This window comes from Trachemys scripta, chromosome 1 (assembly GCF_013100865.1).
Source record: "Trachemys scripta elegans isolate TJP31775 chromosome 1, CAS_Tse_1.0, whole genome shotgun sequence".
Lineage (NCBI taxonomy): Eukaryota > Metazoa > Chordata > Testudines > Emydidae > Trachemys > Trachemys scripta.
Genome location: NC_048298.1, coordinates 338,495,042 through 338,505,890, shown reverse-complemented (window position 1 = coordinate 338,505,890; position 10,849 = coordinate 338,495,042). Strand labels below are relative to the sequence as shown.

Here is a 10,849-nt window from a genome sequence, read left to right as displayed (position 1 = left end):
TCACCTCTTCCACGCCACCATCCTTTTTTCCTTCGTAGTAGACACCTTCAGGCCACTCCGCGTCATCTGTTTCCTGGGCTGTAAACTGGCAAACGTTTAATTCTCTGGAATAAAAGGGCTTAAGAGAATTAACATGGTATACCTTAGGCTTTATGTTGGAGGTGAGGGATGCTATGAGATAGTTAACAGCTCCTAGGCGCTCCTGGACCGTGAATGGTCCTTCCCATGACGCTTCCATTTTATGGGCCTGGAGCGCCTTTAAGACCATGACTTGGTCTCCTACTTTGAAGGACTGTTCTCTGGAATGTTTATCCTATTGCTGCTTCACCAACTGTAATGGCCCCTTAACCATACACAAGTTCAAATGGTGAAAACCCTAAACTGGGATGTGGTACAGCCCTGTAGGCAAAAAGCAACTGCTGCAACACTAGGTCCCAATCATTGGAGTGTTCATTACAAATTTACATATCATGGCCCCCAAAGTTCCATTAAAACTTTCCACCAGGCCATTGGTTTGATGGTGGTAAGGGGTGGCAACCAAGTGATTCACTCCATGAGTTTCCCACAGGTTTTTTATGGTCCCTGCCAGGAAATTAGTTCCCGAATCTGTAAGGATGTCGGAGGGCCAACCTACCCTGGCAAAATGTCTGCTAATGCCTGGCACACACTTTTAGCCCTGGTGTTGCTTAGAGCTACTGCTTCCCAGCGATCGGGTAGCAAAATCCATGAAGGTCAGTATGTACTGCTTTGCTCTGGGTGTCTTCTTTGGGAAAGGACCCAGAACATCCACAGATACTCGCTGAAATGGGACCTCAATTATGGGGAGTAGCTGGAAAGGGGCTTTGACCTGGTCTTGGGGCTTTCCCACTCGTTGGCACACCTCACAAGACTGGACATAATTAGCAATGTCCTTGCCCATTCCCTCCCAGTGGAAGGACTTCCCCAACTGGTCTTTGGTTCCCTTCACCCCGGAATGGCCACTGGGATGATCATGGGCTAAGCTCAAGAGCTTTACCCGGTACTTAGTGGGAACTACCAACTGTCTTTGAGGATGCCAGTATTCCTGGTGCCTACCAGAAAGAGTCTCCTTGTATAAAAATCCTTGTTCTACAACAAACCAGGATCAGTTAGAAGGGCTGAGAGGCGGTGAGGTGCTCCGTGCCACCCTCCAAGCTTTCTGAAGGCTGTCATCTGCTTCCTGCTCGGCCTGCAACTGTTCCCTTGATGCTGGAGACATCAATTCCTCCTTGGACTGTGGACTTGGGCTTGGTCCCTCTGGTGCTGGGGTTGTTTCCGTTGACTGTGAACCACTCTCCGCTGGTGCACTATGTGGTATTTCAGGGTCTGCCTGAGCCTCTTGAGTAGGATTATCTGCTGTTTTTTTAATTCGAGTAGTCTCTGATGTTTCTTTTCATTTGCTTCTGCTTCTAGTCTGGCCAGCTCTAGTTTAGTTGCAGCCTCCCTATAAATCATTGTCTTGAGTGGATCGTTATGTTGGATCCAACTTGAACAAGTTGCTCCTCTGAATTCTTATAGTCACTCAACAAGGACAGAGGCTGGCCAAGAAGAATTTGGATTGTCACAGTAAAACCAGGATATAAGGTCTCTTTACCCTATTAACCAAGTCCTTTCCTGTCTTGGGGGGAATCTCACAATTCTCCCACTCTTCAAGCTGGGAACAACACTCCATCTATATAAAATGCTTAATACCAAGCAGGTCCAACTGGACACCTCAGTCCATTCCCTTCAGGTGTTTGTGACCAGAGCAATACAGTCACCCTCAGCCTCCTTAAAAGTAGTAGTAGTTTTATTAGCAAATCTCACAAAGTATTGGAGAAAATGGTTTTAAAATAACAAACACCCGTCACACGTCTACACTCATCTATAGCAAGTATCACTACAAGCTCAGTTAGACAGGCTGACCCAATTTACATTATTTTGGGAAGCCAAGGAGCTCTCGGGACCCAGCCTAGTTTCCCAGTGTCCCTGAAAGCATCTTCCCCTCTGTTTCCCCCTTTCTTGCGGAAGCAGCCTTTGCTGAAACCTGTGTGAGCCTGGGCCCAGTCACCATAGTGCTTCGCCATGTCCCTCTTACAGGGCCTAGGTGTGAAACTCACCAATGCCCTCAGATTGCTGCCACAGACACCAAGGTGCTGGAGTCACAGGACTTCCCAGAAGCAGCTGTCACAGGAGGCTGTGATAAGAATCCTTTTATAGACCAATGTTAGAGGTGCTGCTCTGTGGAACCCTGACATAGCCCTGATTTTAGAGTCTCAGAGTATCTGAGCACCTTGTATGTATGTATCCTCCTGCCACCTCTGTGAGGCAGGGCAGGGCTATTATCCACCTGTGCAGAGGCTCAGAGACAGCCAATGGCTTGCCCCTGGTCACACATGTCAGGGAATCAAACCCAGATGTCTTGAGTCTCAGAGCAGTGCCCAGACCACAGGACCAGCCTTCCAGCCATCTGAGCGGTGACAGGCCCGGCTGGATTCTCTGCCGCACCAGCAGAGCTCCCCAGTGTGCTGCGGGGAGTGGGGATAGCAAGGAACCAGTTACAGGGGTTTGATTTGATGGCCTCTTTTCCCTCTGCCAGATCGGAGTATAGAGCAGCCTGGGGGCTGGGCTGACCTCCGCCCATTGGTAACAGCTTCCAAGAGCACAGCCCACTCTCACCACATCCCTGTGGACAGGGGCCACCCCAGAGTATCCCCTTGGGGCCTGAGGTAGCCCTGCAGGTACCCTGCCCTTCCCTCTAAGATTCTTGCAATGACTTACTCTCAGTCTGGGATACCTAAAAAGGAGCCCCCTCAGTGGGGTCGCATTAATTCAGTCTTCTCCAAAACACAAGCTCTTTTACCCTACAGCCGCATCCTCATCCTTAACTCAGGAGCCCCCCACCACCCTGCTAGCTGGAGCAAGCATTGATTCAAGCTTCCCACATGCCTATTCCTCTTTTTCCCCTGAAGCCCCGCCCCCTACCCCATCTCTTCCCACTAAGCCCTGCCCCCTGCTCCTCCACTTCCCCCAATGCTCCACCTCCCAGCCAGGCCAGAGTCGGGCCATGATAAGAGCTGCCCCAGGAGCACAGGTTGCTGTGGGGAACCCTGGACTCTCCACTTTCCCTGGGTTGTACATCCTGGGGGAGGGGCCTAAAATGTGGAGGGTCTGGGGCTCCTCACAGTGGCTCTGGCTCTCTGGCAGCTCGTACCACAGCCTGGCTCTGGCTTCCAGCCTGGAGATAGGGCAGAGGGAGGGGCCTCAGGGGAAGAGGATCCAGGATGGAATAGGTGCCTGTGTTTTTTGTTTCCTGTGTCTCCAGCCCTGGAGATGAGTGATGAACTGACCCTTCACTTGACAAATGCCCTGATTATCCTCTGACGAAGGTGTTTGCTTTTCACACTGTACACGATTGGGTTCATCAGGGGTGGGACCAGCAGGTAGAAATAGCCCAAAAGCTTTTGAAGCAAGTGAGAAGAGCTATTCCCGAATCTGTGTATCATAACCAGGCCAATGTCTGGTGTGTAGAAGAGCAGGACGGCGCAAAGGTGGGAGACGCAGGTGTTCAGGGCCCTCAGGCACTCCTCGTGGGATGCGATGCTCAGCACTGTTTTGAAGATCATCACCTAAGAGAGGAAGATGAGCAGCAAGTCCAACCCCATGGTTAAGAGTGAAGTAGACAAGCCATAGATGCTGTTGACTGTGATATCCGAACAAGCCATCTTCATGACCTCCTGGTGCACGCAGTAGGAATGGGAGAGGACATTATCTCGACAGTATCGAAACCGTTTCAGGAGAAAGGGGAATGGGAATGATGTGGCCGCCCCTCTGAGCACAAACACCAGTCCCATCTTGGCTATTCTCGGTGGAGTTAAGATGGCAGCATATCTCAGTGGGTTACAGATTGCGATGAAGCGGTCAAAGGCCATCAACAACAGCACGGAGGATTCAAATTTTGAAAACGAGTGGATGAAGAACAGCTGGGCAAAACAGGCATTTAGGCTGATCTCCCTAGAGTTGAACAAGAATATGCCCAGTATTGTCGGTATGGTAGTTATCGATAAGCCAAGGTCTGTGACGGCCAACATGGAAAGGAAAATGTACATAGGCTCATGGAGGCTTGAGTCTGTTTTTATAATGAACAGAATGACTGAATTTCCTACTATCGAAATAACATACATTATGCAGATGGGGATAGAGATCCACAGGTAGACGTCTTCCAGCCCAGGTATCCCGGTGAGCAGGAACATTGCAGAGTTGAATTTGGTGTCATTGACAGCTGACATAATGTACTGGGCAGATCCGGGGACTTTTGAACTTTACTTCCTGAAAGGAAAAAGAACAGGAGACTAGATGATAATTAGCGAGACATCTTTCTGCTCTCAGTGCAAATCTAGAGACTCCCAGGAGCTCAATGAAGATCAGCAAAAACATATCCTTGGATCCAAGGCTAGGAAGATAGGCACTGCCAGACTGGATCAGACCTGTAATCCATCTAGCCCACTACCCGGTGGTCAGTTCCAGATGCTGCAGCGGAAGGTGGAAGAAGCCTTGCAATAGGCAGCTATGAATAACCTGCTGCTAGGGAAAGTTTCCCTCTGACACCCACTAGTTAGACATATTTTGTGGTGTGAATCAAGAAAGTGTAGAGCCTGTCCAAGACTTTCTGGTTACCCGCATAAACATCCCGTCTCTCTTTGAACCCTGCTAAGCTCTTGGCCCCTTTGATATATTGTTGCTGAGAGTTCCACAGGCTACGTGAGCACTGAGTGATTTTACAATTGTGACCTTCACACAGACACCCTTTCTGGCCCTCCACTTCTGAGTGTTGCCCATTGTACCATGACAGGTGTATAAACACATGGCAAATGAATGGTGAAAACAGTCATTGCATTTATCTGTCCTGCACTGAAGCTATTTATAAATGTGTTTCATTGCCTCATTATATATATTCTTTATTTGCTCCACTCCTGAGAGTTCAAATTATGTCACTGCCTGTTTGCAGTACATGGGATAAATTCTTAGGTCCAGGTTCTTAATTCAATAAAATTGACTTCAACCACGTCACTCCAGATTTCCATGTGCAATTGTGATCAGAACCGGGCTCGATTAACTTTCCCTTAACTCAGGCTCCCATTAATACACTCTGACCCCCAGGAATCCCTCCATGGGAAGCTGAAGTGCTTGGCCTGGCCGATGTTGCCTGACTCTAGAGAGTTTGATCATCCTACAAGCTTCCCGTCATCCTCACAGGACCTGCATCCTCTCCTCAGGCAAATGTCTGTAGATATTTTTTGGTAAGTTACAAGTTAACACAGACAGTTACTTCAGCTGGCGGAGGAGGGGATGGTGTCACAAATGGCTGATTATGCAAACACTAGGTTTACACTAATATCCAGTTGAGTGTGCATATACTTGGGCCATTCTCCTGTAAGAGAAGATGGCACAAATTACATACAACCACCATTACACTCCCCTTTCAGCTCTAGTCTTTGCTTAAACACAGACCAGCAGTTCTGTTCTCTTGGGACTTTTTGGAAAGTCTTGTATAAGTCTTGCAGAGTGACTGAATGCAGGACCCTGAATATAAGTGTTAGAAACAACTTCTGGTCAGTTACCAGGAGACAGTATCATACAACTGTTCACTGAACAAAGAATTAATAGCACAAACCCATTGCACACAATATTTGGAATACATTTGACATACATTCAAATGTAGAAAAAGCCATTAAGCAGTAAAGTTTCCACTGCTCCTTCCTGTAGAGATTCCAACAACTCTGCTGCTGGCTTTTGATATTCATTCAGATCATGAAAGTCTGGTTTGTAATATTTGTATTACAATGAAAAGTTTTGGCATAACATTTACACATCTGTACTTTAGTACTCATGTGTGAACCCATTCTTTCCCCTCTGAACTTTCAGAGATGATTTCTCAGGTTAGAGAGCGGCTTAAAATGTAGCATCTGTCATCTGGATTTCTTCAGAACCTGAACAGATTGTGCATTTCAGCCCTCATTCAGTCACTTGTCAGCAAACAGAATTCTAGTAGCACCTCTGTCCCTGGGTTAATAACTGACTGGTTCTCCTCAGGTTCTGTTTTTTTGTCAGTCTCTGGCCTGTATCCGGAGTGGTAACAGGCATTGGGATCAGTGTAGATAATACTGAGTTCCTGAGCTCTCACTGTCTAGTACACAGTGACCTCAGTACCTGTTATTCAGGCACGATGAGGGTTTGCAGGAAGTGGATTTCAAAGTCAAAAGCATGAGTATTCATGGAAATGCCACGTCATTTCCCACAGGTAAGTAGTTTATTGCTCTCTCGCTCTCTCTCTCTCTCTCTCTTTGTGACTGGCTATATTCTGTATTCATAAAATCCGTAGCACCAGGGAATATCATTGTGAGATACTTGGAGCTGAGCTGCCATAATGAATGTGTATGTTGAACCCAGTTCTGGGGATGTTTGCTGTAGCGCTATATTAGGTTTACCACTGGAATGTTTATGTTATGGCTATATGAGGAGAAACCAGTATGGCTCATCTTTGTTTAATAGCGGGCTGCTGGAAAACAAACACCAAGGGAATCAACAGCTCAATTAAGCTATTTCTCAGTCAGCACCTCAGGGTGGTTGAGAGACAACACCAGAGCTACAAGCTGGGATGAGCCTGTTTCTGGACTCCAGCCACGTTACCGAGTTCACAATGCTGAGAATCTCTTCAGACTGACAGGCACAGACACCGCTGGGGAAGTCTCAAGGCCCTTGGCCTGCCTGGGTCCCCCTCAGAGCAGAAAGACTTGGGGTCAGAAACGGGTGAAGACGGTTGTTTGAAAACTCTCTTATTCTCCCCTGTTAGGCTTTAGTCCTACTGTTCAGATTAAACAGTAGTTTGGTTCCCGAAGGCTGGCTGGTCACTTGTCTCCCACTAGTCACAGACTCCCAGAGGGAAGAACCACAGCTGCCGAACCCACTCAGACCTGCTTTGCAAGCACAGTCGACCAGCAATGTGTGGTAGCCCAGGGCCCAGTCTGATTGTGGGAGGGTCACGGGATTCCACCCCAGGAGAGTGAAGGGTACGAGGCCTGACATCTGGCACTCAGAGACCAGAGTAGGGGCAGAGATGTAGGTAGCCCTGTAACCCGGAGGGGTATCTGGAGGGCAGAAATGCTGAATCCCTCAGCCGCTAAGGAAGCACTAATATGCCCTATGAGACCTATTTTCTGAATATTGCTTTCACAATCGAGCCAGAGAATAAAATCTTTGAAAATGCATTTCCTGGTTCAATTTGCAGCAGCAAATAAACCTGAGGCAATTTGGAAACTAGACACTGATATTCTGTGGGGTCTCCTCTCGCTCAGCCCCTGGCAGGATCGGGCCCAGAGCACATAGAATCTCTAGAAATGGGCCCCTTGAGAAATCCTGACTCGGGGCATCGGGGTTTTAACACTTTCAGGTCACTTTAGAATCATAAAATCATAGAATATCAGGGTTGGAAGGGAGAGGTCATCTAGTCCAACTCCCAGCTCAAAGCAGGACCAATTCCCAACTAAATCATCCCAGCCAGGGCTTTGTCAAGCCGGGCCTTATAAACCTCCAAGAAAGGAGACTCTACCACCTCCCTAGGTAACGCATTCCAGTGCTTCACCACCCTCCTAGTGAAATAGTGTTTCCTAATATCCAACCTGGACCTCCCGCACTGCAACTTGAGACCATTGCTCCTTGTTCTGTCATCTGCCACCACTGAGAACAGCCGAGCTCCATCCTCTTTGGAACCCCTCTTCAGGTAGTTGAAGGCTTCTATCAAATTCTTCTTCTCTTCTGGAGACTAAACAATCCCAGTTCCCTCAGCCTCTCCTCATAAGTCATGTGCTCCAGACCCCTAATCATTTTGTTGCCCTCCGCTGGACTCTTTCAAATTTTTCCACATCCTTCTTGTAGTGTGGGGCTCAAAACTGGACACAGTACTCCAGATGAGGCCTCACCAATGTCGAATAAAGGGGAACGATCACGTTCCTTGATCTGCTGGCAATGCCCCTACTTATACAGCCCAAAATGCCGTTAGCCTTCTTGGCAACAAGAGCACACTGTTGACTCATATCCAGCTTCTCGTCCACTGTGACCCCTAGTCCTTTTCTGCAGAACTGCTACCTAGCCATTCGGTCCCTAGTCTGTAGCAATGCATGGGATTCTTCCATTCTAAGTGCAGGACTCTGCACTTGTCCTTGTTGAATCTCATTGGGCTTTTTTTGGCCCAATCCTCTAATTTGTCTAGGTCCCTCTGTATCCGATCCCTACCCTCTAGTGTATCTACCATGCCTCGTAGTTTAGTGTCATCTGCAAACTTGCTGAGAGTGCAGTCCACGCCATCCTCCAGATCATTAATAAAGATATTAAACAAAACCGGCCCCAGGACCGACTCTTGGGGAACTCCGCTTGAAACCGGCTGCCAACTAGACATGGAGCCATTGATCACCACCCGTTGAGCTCAACGATCAAGCCAGCTTTCTATCCACCTTACAGTCCATTCATCCAGCCCATACTTCTTTAACTTGACGGCAAGAATACTGTGGGAGACCGTATCAAAAGCTTTGCTAAAGTCAAGGAATAACACATCCACTTTCAATGTGAGACGTCTGTGTTGCTTGAGCAGCCCACTGTGGAGCATGGGCAGATGTAGGGGAGGGGTTCCCAAGCTACGTAGCGCTGCCTGTCCTCCAGCCCAGTCACTGAATCATCCCAGCAGCCCAGTTGAGTCCTCTGCTGCTGCACAGAACATCATCAAATTCTAACAGCTCACAGCCTTTCCCCTTCACTTTGCAATTTAAAGATAGTGAAACCTGCCAACGTACCCAATTCCTGCTAGAAGGGGAGCCGCTGACACCAGAGGTCTTCACCCTAAAGGACAAGGAGTCATCGGAGAGGTTGCACAGGCAGCAGGCAGTATCTGTTCAGCTAGGAAGGCAAGTGTCTTTATGAAGCATGTCTGCACATTCCCTTGGGGGCCACTTGGCCATCAGGGAAGCTCAGCTGCTTGGCTTAGTGTGCACCAGCTTTAACCCCATCATGGCTAATGGCAAACTGCAGGAGGCCAAATCACAGGGGACATTGGTGATCCTACCCAACTGGACTGCAGTGCCAGCCCTGCTGCAGGCCCTGTTCCTGGAATCTGGGCTTGTCGTCACAGGGCTACCTCGGCAGCGGCCGAGTTGTAACGATGATGCTGTCACAGCTGTGCGCTTTCCATGATGAAATTAATAAATAAGTAAATTAATAATAAAATAACATAGGACCAGATTTCTCCTCGCAGCCCCCTGTCCTGCATTACAAACCCCGCATGCAGGTGAGAGAAGGGACATTCCACAAGGCTCCCTACAGAGAAATTTCCTTCCAATCGTTCCAGTAGGGGAGGTCCCTTCCCTTCTTTTTGAGGACTAAACAGTGGGCCACAGGATCCAGGGATCCCCAAAGTTATGCACAGATCTCAGTGATCCATTGGTAGATAGGCCCACCCACAATCTTTACGCTCCCACAAATGCTCTAGGACCCACTCCAGCTCTCTGCCAACACAGGTTCATCAGTTATGTGCTACTAGATCCTGTCACAGTAGCCACTACCCGCAGGATCTGCTGAAGGGGTGTTGTACAGGGTGGCAGGTGCTGTAGAGAGATGGGAAGGCTGGTTAGAGTAGCTGATGGGCACCATACCCCAGCCACAGGCTGGTCCAGAGGTTTCAACCTTTCCATGCCCAGAGTGCAGCCATAGACTCCCTCAGTGCAACCTTCATTTACGTTATGAGGGATAGACAGATGAAAAGCCTCCAGTTTCTCTTGGGGATCCAGGCAGCTGCAGCTGGGCAGCATCATGGCAGCTGAGCTTTCAGCGAAAAATGATCCATTTTCTATGAAAACTAACCCCAGAAAATGGAGAAAAAGGAAACATTTTCGTTTGTGTCAAAATTTTCATGGAGGGGGGGGAATCCTCTCTCTTTTCCATCCCAGCTCTAGCTCAACCCATGAGCCTCTCTCCCTTGTGCTACAGGACCACACCCCTAGGTGGGAGCCAGACCTCATCAGCCTCCTATACTGAGCAGACCTTGGGTGTCTCCTAGGGTGGCTATGCCAGCTCTATAGCAGAAGAAGCCCCTATAAATGGCTTGTCTGCAGCCGCCCATCCATCAGTGGAACAATTTATGAACATAAGAACAGCCACATCTGGTCCATCTAGCCCAGTGTCCTGTCTTGACAATGGCCCATGCAGATACTTCAGAGGGAATGAACAAAACAGGGCAAATATCGAGTGATCCATCCCCTGTTGTCTGCTCCCAGCATCTGGCAGTCCGAGGTTTAGAGACACCCACAGCATGGGGCTGCATCCCTGACTATCTTGGCTACTAGCCAATGATGGAGCTCTCCTTCAGGAACTTACTTAGTTCTTTTTTGGACCAGTTATACTTTTGGTCTTCACAACATCCTTTGGCAATGAGTTCCACAGGTTGACTGTACGTTGTGTGAAAAAATACTTTCTCTTTTGTTTTGAACCTGCTGCCTCTTGATTTCATGGGTGACCCCTGGCTCTTGTGAAGGGGTAAATAACACTTCCTTATAGACTTCCTCCACATTATTCATGATTTTATACACCTCTAGCATATCCCCCGAGTCGTCTCTCTTCCAAGCTGAAAAATCCCAATCTTTGTAATCTCTCTTCACATGGAAGCGGATCCATACCCCTAAATATTTTTGTTGCCCTTCTCTGTAGTTCTTCAAATAGAAACGTATCTTTTATGTGATGGGGCGACAAGAACTGCCATCAGTATTCAAGATGCGGGCTGCAGCACATTGAGTGGATGTTTTCAGAG

General features: G+C 48.3%; 1 pseudogene; it reads right to left on the bottom strand.

The window, feature by feature from the left end:
• Positions 1-3,350: 3,350 nt before the first annotated feature.
• LOC117872029 lies at positions 3,351-8,873 on the bottom strand (annotated as a pseudogene).
• Positions 8,874-10,849: the final 1,976 nt, after the last annotated feature.